The sequence below is a fragment of the Eublepharis macularius genome, chromosome 9 (assembly GCF_028583425.1).
Source record: "Eublepharis macularius isolate TG4126 chromosome 9, MPM_Emac_v1.0, whole genome shotgun sequence".
In the NCBI taxonomy this organism is placed as follows: Eukaryota; Metazoa; Chordata; class Lepidosauria; order Squamata; family Eublepharidae; genus Eublepharis; species Eublepharis macularius.
The window spans coordinates 67,238,176-67,259,083 of record NC_072798.1 but is presented as its reverse complement, the minus strand read 5'-3'; positions in this window follow the sequence as shown (position 1 = coordinate 67,259,083).

Genomic DNA, 20,908 nt, shown 5'->3' with positions numbered 1-20,908 from the left:
ATACAAGATTTTGAGTATGCTTTTCCCATTCCAGCTGGAGTCATTGCCCTAAGTCCATGACCACAATGGATGAAACCAATTTAGGTCTTTGGGGCCAAACCGGACAAGACACTGGAAATTAATGAAATTTCCCTCTCCTCCCTCATGCAGTTACAGGTTTATGGGGCCTAATTCTTCTGATTGGGACCACTGCAAAAGAAAGGAGGATTTAAGCATTTCCTCCATGTTATTTTCTGATCTGAAATGACACCAGGGAACTGCAATACATGGTGCAAACCAATGGATACAAAACTGAGTACGTGAATAGCCCAAGAGAAAAAATAGGGTAATATATTAACTGTTTTGTAGTTTTATTTTGTATGCTGCCTTGAACAAGTTCACTGGAGAGGCAGCATTGAAATGTTCTAAATGAATAAATAAATGAAAGAATGAATATATTACCCTATTTTCTCTCTTGGGCTATTTTTCTGATATGAAATGACCCCAAGAAGTTGTGATCTTTGGTGCAAACCTATGGATGAAAAAAAAAATGTCAAGTATCATCATATCCCTCACTTTCTCTACCGTATCTGCTTTGGCTGAGGTATTCCTTTTATTAAAAGATCTCCCAGCTTTGCCCCAAACATCACATATGACTTCCCAGGCTGGGGCTGTCAGCTCTGATGCCAGCTCTGCCCTTATATCTACCCAGGGAATACAATTACAGGACCCAATGGCATCAACTACACTGGCTCTGGCTCTTACAGCTGCTCATCCTCCAATGTGATATATGCCCTCATGTCCATCTGCTCTGTACATTGGACAATGTACAGAGCAATGTCCATCTGCTCTGCTCTGCTCTGAACAATGTCCATCTGCTCTGTACATTGGACAAACCAGCAAACCTCTACGCAAAAGAATAAATGGACACAAATGACATTAGAAATGGCAACATCCAGAAACCAGTGGGAGAACACTTCAATCTACCAGGACATTCCATCAAAGACTTAAAGGTCACTGTAGTTCAACAGAAACTTTTCAAAAACAAAATCCAACGGGAAGCTGCTGAATTGGAATTCATATGTAAATTTGACTCTGTCAAGCTGGGACTGAATAGGGACTATGAATGGTTATCTCATTATCAAAAGTAACTGATTTCCTTTACAGAAGCAAACTGATTTCCATATCAGAAGGAGCTGTTTGAGAGCTGTTTGCATCTACTCCTCCCTCCCCTCCCCTCCTCTATATCTGACCAGTTTCTTCTTGCCCTCCATGCATCTGACGAAGAGGACTGTGATTCTCGAAAGCTTATGCTACAATAAAGTTGGTTAGTCTTAAAGGTGCTACTGGACTCTTTTTGATTTTGCTAATACAGACTAACACGGCTAACTCCTCTGGATATCTGAAGAGAAACTATCATGCCTCTGCCAGGCCACTTTTATGAGACTGGCTAGCTATTTTATAAACTGTGGTAAGAATGTTCCAATTTTGGGCAGCTTTCTCAAAAGTAACGAAATCTGGAGATCTTCTCCTACCACATGAAATAAAATCTTTAGGTGTCACTCTTGGAAGATTTAAACATCTCTACTTTGATTCTCTTCTCTTGTTCAAGCTGTTTTCCCACCAATACCCTCACATTTCAGCTTATCCCTCTCAAACTTAATTTCTGTTCCTCAACCTCCAATTTCTTTCTTCTCTTCCTTCCTCCTATAGTCTAATTTCTTCAAGTCTAAATTTCTGTAATTCTGTGCTCTTCTCAACAATTAGTAAAATATGAGTGGGGGACCCACAAAGACTTGCAGGTGACATCTCATTTTCCCATCCCCCACAATGTCCTCTTTCCCTTCCCTGAATCTCCCCATAGCCTCTCCCTCTTTTCCTGCTTTCTTCTCTTCCTTATCTGCTTCCCATCCGCCTTTGCCTGCCCCTGTCTTCATCTTCTCTGCTTCTTACCCTCCCCAGCAGCCTCTCCCCTATGGACCAGTTGCATGGTGGGGAACCTACAAGGGCATGTGGGTGATACTTCACTTTTCCCTGTATCCCCTTCCCCACACTTTTTCCTCTTTCCTTTCTGTTGGCAGCCTCCATATACTCACCTTTCCCTATGTCTTTCTCTCTTTCAAACCCACTAAACAACTTGCCTTTTATCTACTGCCCCATCTTCATTCCTGGTGCAATAAGGCAAGGTCTACAGGAGCACAACCCACCCCACACACACACCACAACCCATCCTCCCATCCCTCAGTTTTAAGACTGGGTGTCCTGGCACCCATACCTCATTCTCACCTAGGGTTGCCAGGTTGAGTAATCCCTTGAGATTTTGGGGTGGAGCATGGAGATGGTAGAGTTTGAGGAGGAGAGAGACTTCAGTGGAGTACAATGACATAGAGTCCACTCTTCAAAGCTGCCAGGGGAACTGATCTCTGTTGCCTTGAGTTCAGTTGTAATTCTGGGAAATCTCCAGCCACCACCTGGTGGTTGACAACTCTATTCTCACCTCAGAGGCCTGCATTTAAACCCAGAATAACAAATATTTTTTTTAAAAAACCACAGTAACCAGCAGGAATAAAATACAAAAACTTATTTATATGCAAAACATTACAAATGGCTGTATCTAAGTGAATTTCAGGGGAAAAATTCCCCACATCATAACAATCTAACTGACTGATACAAACTCAGACCTGAATCCTGATCGTAATGGGTCTCAGCAGGGCTTTTTTTCTGGGAAAATAGCTTGTGGAACTCAGTGGGTTGCCCTCAGAGAAAATGATCACATGGCCGGTGGCCCCGCCCCCTGATCTCCAGACAGAGGGGAGTTTAGATTGCCCTCCATGCCACTGGAGCAGCATGGAGGGCAAACTAAACTCCCCTCTATCTGGAGATCAGGGGGGGGGGGGCACCGGCCATGTGACCATTTTCAAGAGGTTCTGGAACTCCATTCCACCACGTTCCAGCTGAAAAAAAGCCCTGGGTCTCAGTAATCCATCTCCTTCAAGACCACCTGAAACTACATAGAAACCATCTGTTCAAGGCCCCAAAAATAAATGTTGGCCATTAGGCAGTAATTGTTTAAGTCATTAGATCCATGGAAGCCTTCTTCAGGAGAAAACTCATGAGTACCTCTTTCTAGGCCACTGGAACTCTGCTTTTTTGCAGAAAGATATTTATTTCCTACTGGACCCACCTAATCAACCCAGTCCAGTTTGAAACCAATGACCACAAAGATCACAAAGTCTAGTTGTGGTGGACCACACATTTCTATGTAACTTACTGTCAACTCTATGCGATCACATTTACTGAAAGTCATCCATACAACTTTTTCTCCAGTGGCATGCTTGGAAGTTATTTACTTTCCTAGAGCCCTAACATTGACAAGCATTGTTCACTATGTTATCTCTTCAGCAGATCTAAATAACAAGGATTCCATTTGGGTAGCGATCTGAACTGCTACAGGAGGTAAAGTTCTCTGACAACTATCTTTCACTAGCATCCTTTATTATTATTATTTTTTTTTAATATCTAACATAAAAAAAACTACAGAAGACTACAAAAGTATAAAGGGGAGGGGGGAAAAAAAGGGAAGGGAGAACTGGGGAAAGGGAAAATCAACATACAAACAACAAACACTACACTACATGCCTTGTATTCCCTTCATGCTGCAATTTTCCTTAAAAGTTAACTTTCTAATATGCTATCAGATTGGTAGGTCTTATACAATACAAATTATATTCAGGATCAGGACTTCTCCCCCCCCTTGCGTCTCGGTCTCAATTCTCTCTGCGCAGCTGGAGCAGCTGCGCCCGCTCTTTCCTCCCCCCCACTTTCCCCTTCAGACTTCGAACTTTCTTCCTGCTGAAACTCCTGATGGTTGAACAAAAAGTCTGTCAGCTGTGCGTCCAATGTGATCTTGTAAGTTTGATCTTTATATCTGAACCAGACGCCTTCTGGAAACAGCCATTTATATTTTATATCACATTTCCTCAAGAAAGCCGCAAGTCCTTTATACTTGAATCTTATTTTACGAGCCAAAAATGGAACATCCTTCAATATTTTAACCTTATTGCCCAAATAATCCAAGTCCACATTATACGAATTGTCTAAGATGGTGTCCCGAGTCTTCTTAGACGAAAAGTCAATAATAATCTCGCAAGGCAGCTGCCGCTTCATTGCATACTTTGAAGATGTCCGCCGGACTTCCAAAATATCGTTTTTTATCTCTTCTTTAGTTGCCTTTGCGAATGGCGCCAAAAGTCCAGACACCAAATCTTTTAAATTTTCACTTTGCTCTTCTTTTACATTTTGAAGACGCAATACCGTTTGGGCACGGTCCACTTGTAATCCTATTATTTGATTCTTCAAAAGCTTCACTTCCTTACTTGTTGCTTTCATGAGTACTGCGTTCTCATGCGCAGACTGCTCTGCTCCGGTCGCTGTTTCTTTAATGGCTTTCACCTCGCTCTCCACTGAATCAACCTTTTGCCCCATTTCATTCAGTTTCACTACAAAAGGCTGCACAGCATCGAAAACTGCTCGTCTCACCAACTCTTCCAAAGTTTCCCCCTTCCCCTGTAACGTCGCCATCACCGATTTACTCATTGCTGGGCTCTGCTTTCTCATCGCCATCTTAGGGGGGGGGGCGCCAACTAAGTTCCGAAACTCGGTGCAGGGGAAGAAGTCTGCGCCTTTTTAGCTTCAATTCCCACTGATCCTTCGCATACGCTTAAAAATCAGAAAGGATTCGCTTACTTACAGGTCTTCACCTTAAATCTGCTTATTGCCGTTCTCCGTGGCCCAGCAGCACACGCGGTGCTGCGCAAGTCTGCCGGCCTCCGTTGGAGCAAGCAGGCAATTTACCCCCTGCATTACTTCCAGGGGGTTCTTCCCGCGGCGCCCCGGATCCAGGCTCCCTCACTGGGAGTCCTGGAGGTTAACCCTCGCGGGTCAACCACCCGGTCAGGCTGCTCAGACAGTTCCCCCCGGACCTGCGGAGAGGAACGTCCGACATGGCCGGGAAAACGAAACCAAATCTATCTTTCACTAGCATCCTTAAGCAATTTCTGGTATCTCTAAGTAAAGATCAAAGATCCAACCATTAGTTAAAAGTCTAATGGATTATGATAAGTGAAACTGAATCTAACGGCTACTGCAAAATAAAAACACCACTTCCGGCTTACAGAGTTTGGGGGAAACTTCATTTGTGTTCCATTTTCCGTATGCAATAGGAGTGTCAGACTGATTGAAAACATCATTTTGAATGAAGTATTTGGAGAAATAGCACAACATGTCAAAGCTTATTGGCTTCATGCCAGAGAAGTAAAAAAGTACTAATTCATACAGTGCAAACACTCCAACATACGCAGGATGATTTTTTTTTTATTACAAAAATGAGAGATTACATACTTGAGGCCCTGTGCTTGTTATAGTAAGACTCATCACTTGTTTATGTTGAGCAATGACTAGAAACTGCCAGAGGGAACTATTAAAGTAATTCTTCTAATAAAACCTTTTTCTTAAAAAAAAAGACAAACACATTTTAAAACCTTTTTGTTGCTGTTAGGTTAATAAAGTTTTTATGCTCAGATCAGTTGTAAACTCAGCCAAGCCTATATTTTCCTTCAGGAAAAAGATGTTTTTATGCTTCCCTTTTATTTTCTGCACATTCCTCCTCTTACTTCTCTTGCCATCATATACGCTTATCTGTCTAGTGGTGTTCTTCTTCTTCTGAAACATTATGTGTGCCACATTCTACACCCCTAGAGTTGTTACCAGAGAGAACCATTGTGGCATGGAGGTTAGAGTGTCAGAAGAGGAACTGGGAGGCCCAGGTTCAAATTAGCATTTTTATGGGATGGGGAATTTCATTTCCTTCATTTTAGGAAAGTTGGTATACTGTATATTAGAGAAATTCCATGTTGATACATATGCTATATTTATCAGTTTCAATTTGGATTCTCACTTGGTTATGGATTAGAGATGAGCACGAACTGGGAAAAAAATGAACCATGCGGTTCGTAGTTGTCACATTTCATGAACCACGAACCATGAACTTTCATGAACCTGTCCTGGTTCACGAACCGGTTCATTTGGTTCATGAAAACCTCACATCCAAGTCCATCCCCTGTTGCCTGGGAAACTGATTGATCGGCACCAGGCTGTCTGCAGTGACAAACCAAAAAATGAACAAAACAAACCAGCCTAAAGTTCGTGGCGGTTCATCAGAAATGGGCTCTGATGAACTGCCGGTTCATGAACCATGAACCAACCCGCTTCATCACGAACTGTGGTTCATATTTTGGTTCGTGCCCATCTCTAGTTTGGATCTGTATACATATAGGCAGTGTGGTTGTCTTGCACCCTCCCTATTTCTTCTTGTCTGGATAAAGGAGACTTTTCATTCTCAGTTAGAAAGTGTTTGGCATCTGGCTCCCCTCCCCAGCTATCTGTCTTCTGGATTTTTATCCTTGCTTGAAGTCAGATAGAAGTTATTCAGCTATCTGCAATTGCTAGGATTGCTGTTTATCAGTTTAATTTATTGAAAAGGATCCTTACTTCCTAAATGGAGATCCTGAAATGCTGATTCATGCTTTTATAACCTCCAGTCTCGCTGTGTAATGAGTTATATATAGGGCTATCCCTCAAGATGACTTGGCTTAGTTGCCCATCTCCCTATGGATTTGGAAAATGTTAACATATTCATTTGTGTTATATCAATTGTACTGGATACCAGTATGCTCTAGGTCCTGATTTTGAATTTCAAAACCCTTCATTGCCTGGGACACCTCATATCAGAGAGAGCTTCACATATGAATTTTTATGTTCTTTTAATCAGACCTTGGGGTCTGTATGCCAACAGAGCATGAGGTAAGTACTGTAGCCATCAGAAACAGAACCTTAACAATGACTGTAATGGAGGCTATGGAATGATCCATTTATGAAATTTGGAACGCAAATTACTTACCTGCCTTTAGAAAGGACTGAAAATTAAATCTTTTACACCAGATATTTGGAGTGACAGGCTAGGTACTAGATAATTCAAATGACCATTCTCTAAGTTAATGTCTTGTATCATCAGACCATTATTCAGTAGTATGGCTAGCAACTGTTAATGTCTTGTATCATCAGACCATCATGCTAGTATGGCTAGCAACTCTTTCAATAGAAAGGGTTTGGGGCTGGAGACTGGAATGTTTCTGTACATTCCTTTTTAAATTTTTCCTGCTGTCCTACACAGTTATCTTTTTGCTAGTATTTCATTATGTTTACATTGTCCTGCTGAAATGTTATCAGTACTCCATTCTACACTCCTATCCTTGTAAACTTGTATTACTTACTGTCCCAAGTAGAAGGACTGGAATTTTGAGTGAAGCACCTGTTACAACTGAGAATTTTTTGGTTTATCTCAAGCATGTTGCGTATCTGCAGCCTATACTGGGCACAAAGGCATCCACAAGGGACTGTAAGCTATTTCAAATGTGGTACTACATCTTTGACATTTTATGCTATATTCCTAAATCACATGAAGTTTGAGCAATGGCTCCTTTTTGGCTCACATCGAGGTCTGTATTCCAAAATATAAAGTTTATAGTTGAACCCAACTCATGGCAAACAGTATGGGATCACAGTTTGCCTAAACCGTTCCTTCTCTTGGAACTACTTAATCCAAACTGTAGCAGTTGTGTATAATGTACTTAAACTTGCCAGAGTGTATGGTAAATCCCCAAAGGTATCAGTTAAACATTTTGGCTTTTCTGAAGTCAGTATTCAGAGATAGGCATGACAGCTGATACGACAGTATCATTTTGCTCTAAGACATGATGTTCTATTTCTTCCTCAGTTTTCTAAAGGGGATTATGATAATATACTTAATGTAATTTAGAAACATGATGTGGCAGTGTTCTGTTCCAGTTTTATAGCAAGAATTTGCACTGCTTTTATTATCAGTCTTGTATATCAGCTTTGCTAGGAGGTTTCCCAAATCTTTCCAAAGCCTTTAAAAGCTGTAGTTTCTTTTATTTGGTACATTGCTCTCCAGTATCTGGTTCTATCACTTGTTCCCAAACTGTTTGTCCTCCCATTCCCATAAAACATTGCTCATCATTGGTTAGTAATATTTTCTTGAGCAAATGATATCCAATGATAAAAGAATTACCCAATCAGCCTGAGGAATATAGGGTGATAGCTTCTGACAGATTCTATTCATAATAGCCAGAAGCTTTCACCAGTTTGTCCATGTGTAGGCATAATAAAATTTGAGCCCAGAACTTCACTTCACCCTAAGTCATGATAGTCTGAATTGAATAAGTATGACAGGAATCAAAACCGACAAGAGTTTGATCATGTTCAGAATTGAATTACAATATTGAGAAAATAATTTCTTTTGACCCTAACAGTACAAATCTAAATATGTATATGCAGTAGTAAATCCCAATTGATTCAGTGGGACTTACTTTTTAGGACTGCATCTAAAGGCAGTTATTTATTTTACTTCCTCTAATTGACCCTTCTTTTTCTTCCCAGCACAAGTTCAATTCGCTTGTACACTAGCTTTGTCTAGTATAGACTTATTGGGGAACTCATTTTCCAGTATGAGTACTATTGGCTGAGGAAGTCCTGCTATCTCATGACACCAGAAGAAAAGCAATTGCTTAATGAGTGCAAGACAGACATGTCTCCCTCAGAAATTATTGCACATTTTCTTGATTTCAACCAATATTCAAAATCACAGATAGTATTATTACTACCTACTGAAGTATCAAGCTTCCTTCACATGCTTGTTCTATTTTTATTCATTTCCTTAAAATTTCATATAATAATCCAGTGCTGTCAAGTAGTGACTGGCTTCTGGCGACTCCTGCCACAGGATTTTCAAGGCAAGAGATGAAAAGAGGTGCTTTGTCATCTCCTGTCTCTGTGTGGTAGTGACCCTGGACTTCCTTGGTGGTCTCCCATCCAAGTCCTAACTATGACTAATCCATCTTAGTTCCCCAACTTTAATGAGCTCAGACTAGTTTGGGCTATTAAAGTTTCTTATTACCCTCAGTTAAATAAAATATTCAAGCATCAGCCATGTTGACATGAATAACAATATTCCTTTCAGAATAATAAAAGTGTGTAAGTATAGGAGGAATTTCTTAAAGTAATTTATGGCCACCAAGCCTTTTTAATTTTACCCAAATTTAAAGGAAAACCCAGAGGCCTCAGACTATTCCATTTACATTAATTTACCAATGTTATGTTGACTAATGGCACATTTCTAACTGTAACCTAACCTGAGACTGAGTTACATACAGGATGAAGACAGACTCTGATGATGAACAATTTGAACTTGAGAAAGAGTGTATTGACTGAGGCATCCATTTAGTTTTTTACACAATGTTACCCCTATCACCAATTCTCCCAGATCACTGAGAAACATGTGGTAGGATCAAAAACAAAACACACTTCTGGGTAGAAAGACCCCTTGCAACTCGGGGTAATGAGCCACCACCAGTTTCTAGCTAACCCTAAGTTCAGAGACAGAGAAGACAAAGTCTCCAACGATGCTAGGTGTTATTCAAGAAGTTAGCTCTGCAAGGTAAGGCCCGTGCAGACTAAGCTCCACAAAAACAATTGTTTGGTAGCAAAGGCCAAATGGCCCAACATACTGGATTCATATTGAAGCCCTGATGTTCAATAACAGCACAGAAAGTATAATATAATTTAAGATCTGTGCAAAGGATTACATATCAGACAGAAAATAAGGTCTAAATAGCTAAAATGTAATAATTACGTAACAGACTGTTACAGCCTAATATTCTAGATGTTACCTTGTCAGGCCAAACTACAAAATCCAAACAGATCTCCAAGGTCCCAGTCCTCCAACTGTAAACCAAAGCCAAAGAACAAACTGAAATACCCATTCTTATGCCATGTTGCCCACAAGGTCCAATCAGGGTGCTGCTAAGACGCATGACCATGTCTCTCTGCAGTTGATAGATCAAGATGGATAGCCATGTTAGTCTGTCTGTAGCAGTAGAAAAGAGCAAGAGTCTAGTAGCACCTATAATACTAACAAAATTTGTGGAAGGGTATGAGCCTTTGTGAGCTACAGCTCACTTCTTCAGATAGAATGTGTCTGCAGTTGAGACACATTCACAATCCGAAAAACTAACCCCCACTAGTGCTCTAAGTGTTAATGGAATGGAATGCAGGGAATGAACCTTCCTCTTCTGTTTCTGGCCTTGATAGTCTATGATCTTAATGATGTCATCCGCAGTTGGGTTCTGTGAACACTAGAGATGGGCACGAACAGAAAAAAAATGAACACAATGTGCATTGTTCATTGCTATCCACGAACAGGGACTCACGAACAACCACGAATATGGCCCTGTTCATGAACATGTTCGTGGTTGGCTGTTCGTGGGGGCCAGCAGGCTCTCCTCCAGCCATCATCCAAGTCAAGATCCCTACTGCACCACTCCCAGAAACCTGACCTGAGCAGGTACCAGGAAAGGTACCAATAATAATAATAAATAATAGCTTGGCCCCAGAGCCTGGCAGCAGCCCTGGAACTTGAAGGGGTAGATCCCTATTGCTGTTTGTGCCCATCTCTAGTGAACACCATCTCTAAGTCTATCTCTCTGGGAACAGCTAAGTCTGTTTCAGTAAGTTTCTCAGAAGTTTCTCTTATGGTCTGATTAGGCCAAAAGCCTGAACCAAAGTTTTGTGAGCCAAGAAACAAGCTAAGGGAGGCTGGGTTCTGAACAAGTGCAACTTGTTCAGATAATATGGCACTCCCAGCTCGTGGCAAAAGCTGCTGCAGCTGGGGGCCATGTTTTGCCTCTCCAGAAGGAGGAGGAGGCAGCAGCGGCACTTGCCTTGAAAACGGGGCTGTGCGCAAGGAGCAGAGATAGGCTGGGCTCTTTCTGCCACTCCACCCTTCAGCATCTCAGTGTGCCTCGTGCTCGGAGAGGAAAGGATGTGTTTCTCTTACCTCTCCGGCATGAGGATGGGGGCACCCGGGAGGAGCCAAGGCAACGGGTAGGAGTGTACCCAGCGGCGACTCCTGTTCTCGCCATGGCTGAGTGTTCCAACACAGTAGTGAATTTCCTTCCTTGCATCTCAGAGGGAGCGTTCAGCAGCTGCATTGCCTTTTCCTGCCATGGCAAAGTGATCCCACGCCACTGCTGTAGGTGCTGCAGCCCTAGCCCGTGGTGTCTGCTATAGACAGGAGCAAAGCATGTGGCTGCATCTCTCCTGTAGCTTTACAGCCAGGTGGGGGAGCTTTAAGGGAGTGAACCACTTAGCCATGTCGGCCGGGCCCCAGCCAAACCATGGATGGCTCGCTCCCAGATCTGTCGGGATATCTCTGTGACCCTCAATATGGGGCATATCCCATCACTCACCTGGTGAAGGATATACCCAGTGCTTTTTTTATAAAAAAATGTTTAGCGGTACTCTCAGTTTGACTCAAGAAATCACCATTTTATAGTTCAAATCAGAAAAAATAAATGCAGTCAATGGACAAACTTACCAAGAACCTGCTCACTCTTCACGTGGTCAACAGAAGACAGGGCTGTGTGCCCACTCTCCACGTGGTCTACAGCAGACGCTGTATCACACAACACCGTTGTTGCATCTTTTGTTTTTACAGAGTCACCGTTCACTTTACAGTTCTTTTCTGGCTGTGATGATGTAAAATAGTAATTTACCTACTCATATTGTAATACTACCACTCAATGAGGTTATAGGCCAAACTTTCATCAGTAAAACACCACACTACTTCACAGATTAAACACTCGCTTCCATCTGAGACTCAGGAAACACCGTGAAAGGAAATGATGTCAGAAGACTGTTGGTGATGAGAATTATGGGTTTTGCCAACCAAGCCCCTCTATAGTGACACGTGCGCACAACCAAAGAGTTTCGGTATAAACAAACTCTTTGCACTCTTCACACAAAACGTACATAAATACACAAATTGGTCACCGCCCTCGGGGTTAGCAACAAGACTGACCAATCACCATGCTAGATTCCAACTACCCGAGCTCCAAGTGGCTTAGAGAAGACTTGTTTGTATTTTTCTGCACCCTAACGATCACTGATTATGCCAGTGATCTTGGTGGCATGTTTGATGCTCAAAGACGTTCCATTTTTTGTAAGATGAATAGCGCTCCTAGTGAGTTTAAATATAACTAAACATCTTTGTTGCCAACATACGCTACATAAAACTTAACAAATCACATAAATATTCATAATACGTTTGGAGTTGGTTTAGCAGGAATTCCAACATTTTAAAAATTTTACTTTCTCCTGTTGGATTCACAAAATGTTTTGGGATATGCGTACCCCTGTGTACCCCCCAGAAAAAAAGCACTGGATATACCACCTTTCCTCACGTGAATGTGTGTAGCAGAGCACATAGTGAAGTCCAGTGAGAAGAAATATAATTTAAGATAAGTTTGTTTAGTGACAGAAGAGTTTCATTTAAGAACTATTTACAATAATATATACAACAAACTGAAAGAGACACATTCATCACATACAGGAGAGACAGTTTTCTGAAACAGACATTTTACAACTGACACAGAACAGAATCTTCACTCACAGCAGGGAGGGGCTACTTCAGGAGCTACAGAACAAACTATACAAAATATCAAGCCCTTCATTCTGCAAGCACCCTGCACATTCAAATGAGACCACAGTGCTTTATTCCTACAGGGACTGTTGAAGCAAGCTGGACAGTCTTATGCCATCCAGCCAACTGGATAGATTCAGTGAAGGGCTGTTTAAAACATTCATGTTTGTTGGTGCCAGCCTTTTCACTGACTGATCTGCCCCTCCTCCCTTCTCTCGTTTTACAATATGAGACTAGTTACTCACCTAGTGTCATGACCCCCTCTGAACAGCTCTCTGACCAGGCCAGCAACTCAGGCCTGGAGGGCTCAGAGGAAGAGCCTGAGGATCAGCAGCACCAGAATAGGCCAGGCGGTGCGCCAGCCATCTGTGTGCCAGAGGCCACACTGCCAGAGACTGTAACGAAGGCCCTAGCTGACCATCCCCCAGCAGCACCTGATACCAACCTTCTAGAACCCACAAGCGAGTCCTTGCTGCCTGCAAATGTGTCCAAGACACCTGCCCTGGGGCCCCATCACTGAGACCCCACTAGACAGGTCACGAACCAGGGCCTATAGCCTCTCCAGATTGCCTCCCATGCCAAGGGAATGGTGGCATCAAAGGGCCCAGGTAGAAATGGCATAGAGAAGGTAAAATGCAAGGGTGGCTACACACCATCTCCCTGCAGACTAAGATCAGGACTACTGCCTTCCAGGACCATGGCCAGAACAGAGCCAGCTGAGTCTATTTAGGCTGAGGCTTGGCAGAGCTTCAGTCCTGGATCAACCAGTTCACTTTACACTAGCCTGGTACTCCAAGCTCCAGTTTCCAAGCTCCCGCCTCCAAGCTCCCTCTCAGTCCAGCTAGCTAGGTAACTAACTCCCAAGGAAGTGCAGGACACATAGCTGCTGAGCAGGAATTTTTTGTGCCTGTCTCAGACAGGTTGAGAAAGGTATTTTTTTTCTGCCTGGTCCATGCGATAGCTGTGAGACTGACAATATTTATTCATTAGATGCTGTCAGTATAGACACTAACTAAAGTAGTATGATTAGGGAAGTTAATTAGATCAGTAAACACCCTGAGGTTAAAGGTCAGGAGAAATAATTCAACTGGATTAACCCTGGGGAGAGACCTCAGTTGGTGATGTATATCAAAAACTGAATGTTCATGTGGTCTGGCACAGAGGAATGGTTTTGGCATGTAGCATCTCTTGACGCAGTCCAGTGTGCAGATAAAGGTAAGTAAGGAGCAACTACTTTATCATTCTGAGCTTAAAGCCAGGTAGGATAGCTCAAGTGCTGGTGAACAAATGGCCCTGAAGATTTCCCTCTTAGAGAGCCTGCATTATAAGGGTTAAGGGAAAAAAAAATTCAGTAGTTCGGCTGTAAAATTAATAATCTTTAGTTTAACCTACCTTCTTTATCTAGAGTGGGAGAGCCAGAAGCTATTCTATGGCTGTGAAGCTATGAGCAGTTTTCCCAAAATCAGTTTAGGTTATTACTATTCATTCATTGTATTATAAAGCAATATGGAACCTAAATTTCAACCTCCTGCTCATGTGGCAACATCATTTATCTATTCAGCTGCTACTTTTTGCAACCTTTTGGGGAGATGATCCAGAATGAGCAATAAACAGCCCTTAATTTATTATCAAATTCCAGGAATATTTTTGAAAAGTTATCCTGATTTAGCATATTAATAGAATGTCCCAGCCAATCTTCCGGTGACTTGAAAATAATACAAAAGTACTTCCTATGATCTGTTTCATTTTTAAGCCTATATGAAAGAGCACTATGTCTATCACATATAACTACTGAGAATCCGGCACTCCAGGCAGCAGCTTGCTGCGTTCAGCCTGGGGCCGTAATTTGCAGGCTTGTGGGAGGGAGACAGACCCCCTCCCTCCATCCGGGCATTCTGGCCGGGGGCGGAGCCAGACGCCTTAGAGGCTGCTCTGCCGTCCCGGCCAGCAGTCGCGTTCTTCGCTCGGAGGGAAAGCAACGTGCTCTCCCTGAGCGAGCGACTGGGCCACCACCCCGAGCGCGGGAGTGGGCGACGGACAGACGGTCTGGTCGGGCGGCTGCGCGGCCGCGAGCTCTGAGCCGCACCCAGCGTGAGGAGGCCCGCGGCGCCGCGGCGGAGGACGAGCGGCTGGTTCAGCGTGCGCACCGCGCCGCAGCCGCTGTGCAGCCAGAGGCTTCTGGCGGCAGGTTGTGTCCCCGGGTCGGGGGTGGGTGCGTTTGCCCCCGTTGTTCTGGCCTGCCGTGTGGCGTAGTTTTTCTTACACGCGCCTAGCGTGAGGAGGCCCGCGGCGTCGCGGCGGAGGACGAGCGGCTGGTTCAGCGTGCGCACCGCGCTGCAGCCGCTGTGCAGCCAGAGGCTTCTGGCGGCAGGTTGTGCCCCCGGGTTGGGGGTGGGTGCGTTTGCCCCCGTTGTTCTGGGCTGCCGTGTTGCGCAGTTTTTCTTACAACGGCGCAGTGGGACGGCTCTCCTACGGGGCTTCCCCGGGACACCCTTCTATCTCCGCCCCCCCCCGGCCTCGGCCTTTAGTAGCCCGGCTGGCCTGTTAGGGGTTTTTTAGCCTTCCTTAGGCTATTTGCCCCTCGTTGGGCTTCAGCTTTGCTGTATTTGCCTGAGGGCGGTGGCCGTTTGGCAGCCATTTTGGAGCTTGGGGTGGAGCGGCCATTTTGTGGTCTCGAGTAAGGCAGTTGGTACGTTTGTGCCTGTGCCATTAGCCACTGCTGTCCTTGTAAGGGCAATTTGCGGGGCTTTTAGCCCTCACGGAGTGCACTGTGTCTTGTTGGTTGGATAATAATAACATATTTCCTTTTGTTTGGAGTAGGTCGGTGGAGGAATGCCGCCTAAGAAAGGAAGTGGCCCATCTAAGGGCAAGCAGCCTGCTAAGCGGGCTGCTTCCAAACGGCCTCATCCCCCGGCTCTGTCGTCTTCTGAGGATGAAGACGGTGGTCCTAGCCGGCAGGAGATTTTGGCCCGGCTGGCTGCTCTGGAACACGCACGTGGGGGTGCGCTGTCTGGTGGATCGGGGGCCAGGGTTCGGCGGCCCACTGAGAAGGCTTCTACTGCCGCCTTTCAGAGGGAAGTTATGATGCGTCTTTCTGCTTTGGAGTCCACAGCTATTCCAGAGGGCGGTATGACCAGCGACACTCCCGCAGAACCCAGGACTTCCGAGGAGGTTCCCCCAGAGGAAGTGTGCGAAGCTGTAGAGCCAGGGCCTGTTGCCATTGCTGTGGACCCAACCACTCAGGAGGGTAAGTCTTCCTTGCCTGCGCAAGGGTGCACCTGGCCTTGGGGGCCCTGGGGTCAGTTGGCTGCCTCCGGGCCTCCAGGCTCTACACCGACACCAGCTTTGCATACACCACAGGTCTGGGTACCTCCTGTCGGGGCCAGTTGGCAGGGCTATGCTGGTCCTTCAGCTGGTCAGCAGCAGTCCCCTGCGGCTGATCCATTTGGGAGCCTTCAGGCGGCTGGTTGGCCTTATGGTCACGGCCAACAGTGGGCTTTCCCCCCCTATGGCTCCTCTCCTTACGGCTTTGTCCCATATAGAGCCTTGCCATTTGGTGACACCGCTCTCCCCTTGGGTGATCACCTGACACAGGCCACTAGGGATAAGATTATAAAGGGGGAGTATGTCGATGTCTTCACCCTTCTCTTCAGGGAACTGGAGAAGAAGGACAAGGAAGACTTAGACGAACGGGATAAGGAAAAGATCAGGCGTAGGCGCGTTGATAGGAGTTGGTCCAATTGGTTGCCTGGATTCCTCATATACGCGGGCGTGTTGGCAAGGGCGCACCCTTGGAGGGCAGCGCCACTTTTCCAATACCTGAATATTATTTATCGGGGTTACTCGGACTTTGTGGGGCCAGCTTGGCTCCAATACGACGAGGAATTTAGAATGCGGGCCGCATTGAACCCCAGTTTGCCGTGGGACCAAATTCAGCAGCAGCTTTGGCTGCAAGTGATGTCCCCTGCCAAGCCAAATGCTGGGGACCGTTCGGATAGCGGCCATTTGATTCAGCGCCCCCAGGCTACGCCCAGCACCCGCGGTTCCGCGGGGCAGCAGGTTCAATTCCGGCTGCTCTGCTGGGATTTCACTTCTAAGGGTGTGTGCAGTAGGAAGGCCTGCAAGTACAGGCATGAGTGCCCCGCCTGCGGGGGACCTCATTCATACGCAGCCTGTCCTAAGGCCAGGCAAGGGGGCGGCGGTAAGCGCTTCGGGGGTGGCAACACCCAGCATACTGTTGGAAAAGGGCCCCAGCCCGGTAAACCTGAAAATTCTTGAGCGCTTGTTGCGGCTTTACCCCAGGCGTCAGGACGCTGAATATTTGGTTTCTGGTTTCCGTTTTGGTTTTCGTATTCCGTTTCAGGGCGAAAGGGCACCTTTCATGTCTGCCAATTTACGTTCTGTGGCTGGCATGGAAGAGGTGGTCCGAGTTAAGATTGCCAAAGAATGCACGGAGGGACGGGTCCTTGGTCCATTTGATTCTCCCCCCGTTCCATGTTTGCGAGTTTCGCCATTAGGTGTTGTTCCCAAAAAGGCGGCTGGTGAGTTTCGCCTTATTCATCATTTGTCATTCCCCAGGGGTGGCTCGGTGAATGATGCCATCCCTGAGGGACTTTGTACCGTGCATTATACGTCCTTTGACCAGGCGGTCAAGGTGATTCGACGGTGCGGCGTTGGGGCAGAGCTCGCGAAGTGCGATATTAAATCGGCCTTTCGCTTGCTCCCTGTTCACCCTGAAGACTTCGAGCTTCTGGGGTTCTCCTTTGAGGGCAAGTACTATATGGACAGGGCCCTCCCCATGGGATGCTCCATTTCCTGTGCGGCATTTGAGCGCTTCAGTTCCTTTCTGGAATGGGAGTTGCGGCGCCGTTTCTCTTGCCCGAACACCTGTCATTATTTGGATGATTTTTTGTTCGTTGGGCCAGCGGGCACTGGGCAGTGCGCCCAAATGTTGGAGGGCTTTGTTTCTCTTGCAGGGGAGCTGGGTGTTCCCCTGGCACATGAGAAGACGGAGGGCCCTTCTCAGGTGTTGACCTTTCTGGGCATTGAGTTGGATACCGTCCAGCAATCATTGAGGCTCCCCATGGATAAGGTTGAAGATTTGCGACGCAGGCTTGCAGACTTTCGTGGGAAGAGCAAGGTTTCCCTTCTCGAGTTACAGCAGTTGCTGGGACACTTGAACTTTGCCTGCAAGGCGGTCGCCCCTGGTAGGGCGTTTTTGCGCCGCCTGTGTTCTGCTATGGGTTCCTTGCGGTTACCCCATCACAAAATGAGGGTTTGTAAGGGTTTGCGGGATGACCTTGCGGTATGGCAGGCGTTTTTGGCCTCCTTTAATGGAGTGTCCTTTTGGAGGGAAGACCTCTTATTGGAAGCAGAACTTCAGGTTGCTTCAGATGCTGCTGGAACCTTGGGCTTTGGTGTATATTTTCGTGGACATTGGTGCGCTGAACAATGGCCGGCTGACTGGTTAGATCGAGGTTTGTCTAAGGACTTAACATTTCTGGAGTTTTTCCCTTTATTGGTGGCCGTGTGGATCTGGGGTAAGGAGTTAGCAAACCGCACAGTCCACTTTTGGTGCGACAACCTGGCGGTGGTACATGTGGTAAACTCCTTGTCATCAAGGTCTCCAAGGGTCATGGGGCTGGTGCGCCCCTTCACTTTGAAATGCTTACAGTTGAATATTTTATTTCGGGCTAAGCACGTTCCGGGAATTTTGAATGGGGTGGCAGACGCTCTGTCTCGCCAACAGATGGGGCGTTTCTGGCTCCTCGCTCCGGAAGCAGATCGGTTACCTGTGCAGATGCCCAAGGAGCTCTGGGAGCTTGGAAGGCTGAAGCGGAACGGGCGATCCAGCTAGCCATTGCCCCTAGCACTCGGCGGGCATATCAACGTGCGGTAGGGCAGTTTACTGATTTTCGGCAGGCGGCCGGTCTGCAGGAGCTCTGGCCTGTTCCCGTGGATCATTTGATGCACTTTTGTGTGGTGCAACGGGGCAGGGGCCTTTCCGTTAAGTCCATTAGGGGTCAGCTGTCGGCTTTGGCATTCATCTGCAAGGCCCGTGGTTTGCCGGAAGTCACTAGCGATTTCCGCATACGCAAAATGTTGGAAGGTTGGTCGAGGGAGACCAGTGGGCCCAGGGACCTGCGCCAGCCCATTTCCCCATCTGTGTTGAAGGGACTTGGGGCAGCTTGGGAGGCGGTGTGCTCCTCCGATTATGAGCGGCTGCTTTTCCATGCGGCTGCACTGGTGGCCTTCTTCGGGGCCCTGAGGGTCAGTGAGTTGGTAGCCCAATCTCGTAAGGACTTGTCCAGTAGGGCATTGTTGGCGTCTGACGTTGCTTTTGTTGGGGATAAAGTATCCATCAGGATACGGAGGTCTAAGACTGATCAGCGGCAGAAAGGGACTTCGCTGTTGTTGGGTCCTTGTGCTGATTCTGACCTTTGCCCAGTCCAGGCACTCAGGAACTATGTTGGAGTACGTGGCGCATGTGAGGGTTTTCTTTTTAGGCATGCTGATCAGTCCCCGTTGACGCGGTATCAATTTTGGGCTGTCACTGAGCGGGCCCTTGGACAGATAGGGCTTTCTGGGGTTAAATTCGGAACCCATTCATTTAGAATTGGGGCGGCCTCTACGGCAGCTGCGATGGGTTACTCCTCAGGTGCTATTCGTAGGGTTGGCAGGTGGCGGTCCAGGGCTTTTAAGAGTTATATCCGGCCCCTCATGCAATTTTGACCGGTTACTAACTGTTCTTTCCGTAGGTGCGGCACCGGGCACTGGAAAGCGCAGGATCCTGATATGCGGGCACAGCATGATTTTCTGGGCTGCCCATCAAGCCAGGAGAACTGAAATCGGATCTCAGCTGGGGCTCAGTGCTGTGGCCGTTGTTGAGTGGCGGGGTCGGCGCGGCCTTCGTTGGCCTGGCCTACTACCACTCTTGTTTGGGGGCAGGACGGGTCCTCCTCCGGATATTTTGGTAATCCACCTCGGTGGAAACGACCTGGGGTTCGTGCAGGGGAAAGCCCTGTCTCTGCAGGCGACCGATGACCTCCGGCTGATAGCTAGCCGTTGGCCTGGTGTCCTGATTTTTTGGTCGGAAATTCTTCAACGTCGGGTCTGGAGGGAAGCTTTAGACCCCCGGGCCATTGAGGGGGCGCGTCGCAAGGCGAATAGGGCCATGAAAAAGCCTCTGGGGACTGGCTTGGGGATTTATTTGCCACATCCACGTATTAAGGCCGAATTTGCCCATCTTTACAGAGATGATGGAGTTCATTTGTCTCCTGAAGGCAATGAAATTTTCTTAGATGACTTCCGGCAAGGGCTTAGGTTGGCCTTAAGCCACCTGTGGGGTGCGAGGGTCTAAGCAGAGGCTTGACCCTTGCAGTGGCAGGAGTTTTGGGTAATAGGGAGCGGGCCGGTGAGCACCCAGAGGCATTTCCCCGTAGGGGAAACAGGGTCTGCCAACAGTGCGGTATGCTTGTGACGGCTACCATTGCACAGGCAGACGCCTGCGGGGATCCCCAGGCACAAGTCCTTCCCTCATGCTGTACGGCTGGGGCGTTAGGAGCTTGATGGGGGGAACCAGTAGCCTAGCTGGCCGGGAGGCAGCCATTCCTTGAATGGCCTAATCCCGGGGCTGTGGGGCTCGCCCAGGCAGGTCAAGGCGGAGGTCCAGAGTGGACCCCGTGGCTTGACCTGTACCGCTTAGTTTGCCCTTGCCGTTGTTTATGTTATGTTATTCAATAAACGGCCATTTAGTTCCAAGCCTGTGTCTGTCTCTTCATTCCCACTAAGTTTGCAATCCGGCACTCCAGGCAGCAGCTTGCTGCGTTCAGCCTGGGGCCGTAATTTGCAGGCTTGTGGGAGGGAGACAGACCCCCTCCCTCCATCCGGGCATTCTGGCCGGGGGCGGAGCCAGACGCCTTAGAGGCTGCTCTGCCGTCCCGGCCAGCAGTCGCGTTCTTCGCTCGGCCCACCCGCCTCACCCTGTTGCAGGGCAGGATTAGCCGGCTGCCGTTTCCGGAGCCAGGTAGGAATTTTTTGCCCCTTGCCTGAATTGGCAATTGTGCGGGGGGTTTTTTCGCCTACCTTGCACTGCTGGCAGTGGTATGAGGCTTTGGCCGGGGTGGGCTGTTTGGGTTGCCCCTGGCAGGAGTTTTGGGTAATAGGGAGCGGGCCGGTGAGCACCCAGAGGCATTTCCCCGTAGGGGAAACAGGGTCTGCCAACAGTGCGGTATGCTTGTGACGGCTACCATTGCACAGGCAGACGCCTGCGGGGATCCCCAGGCACAAGTCCTTCCCTCATGCTGTACGGCT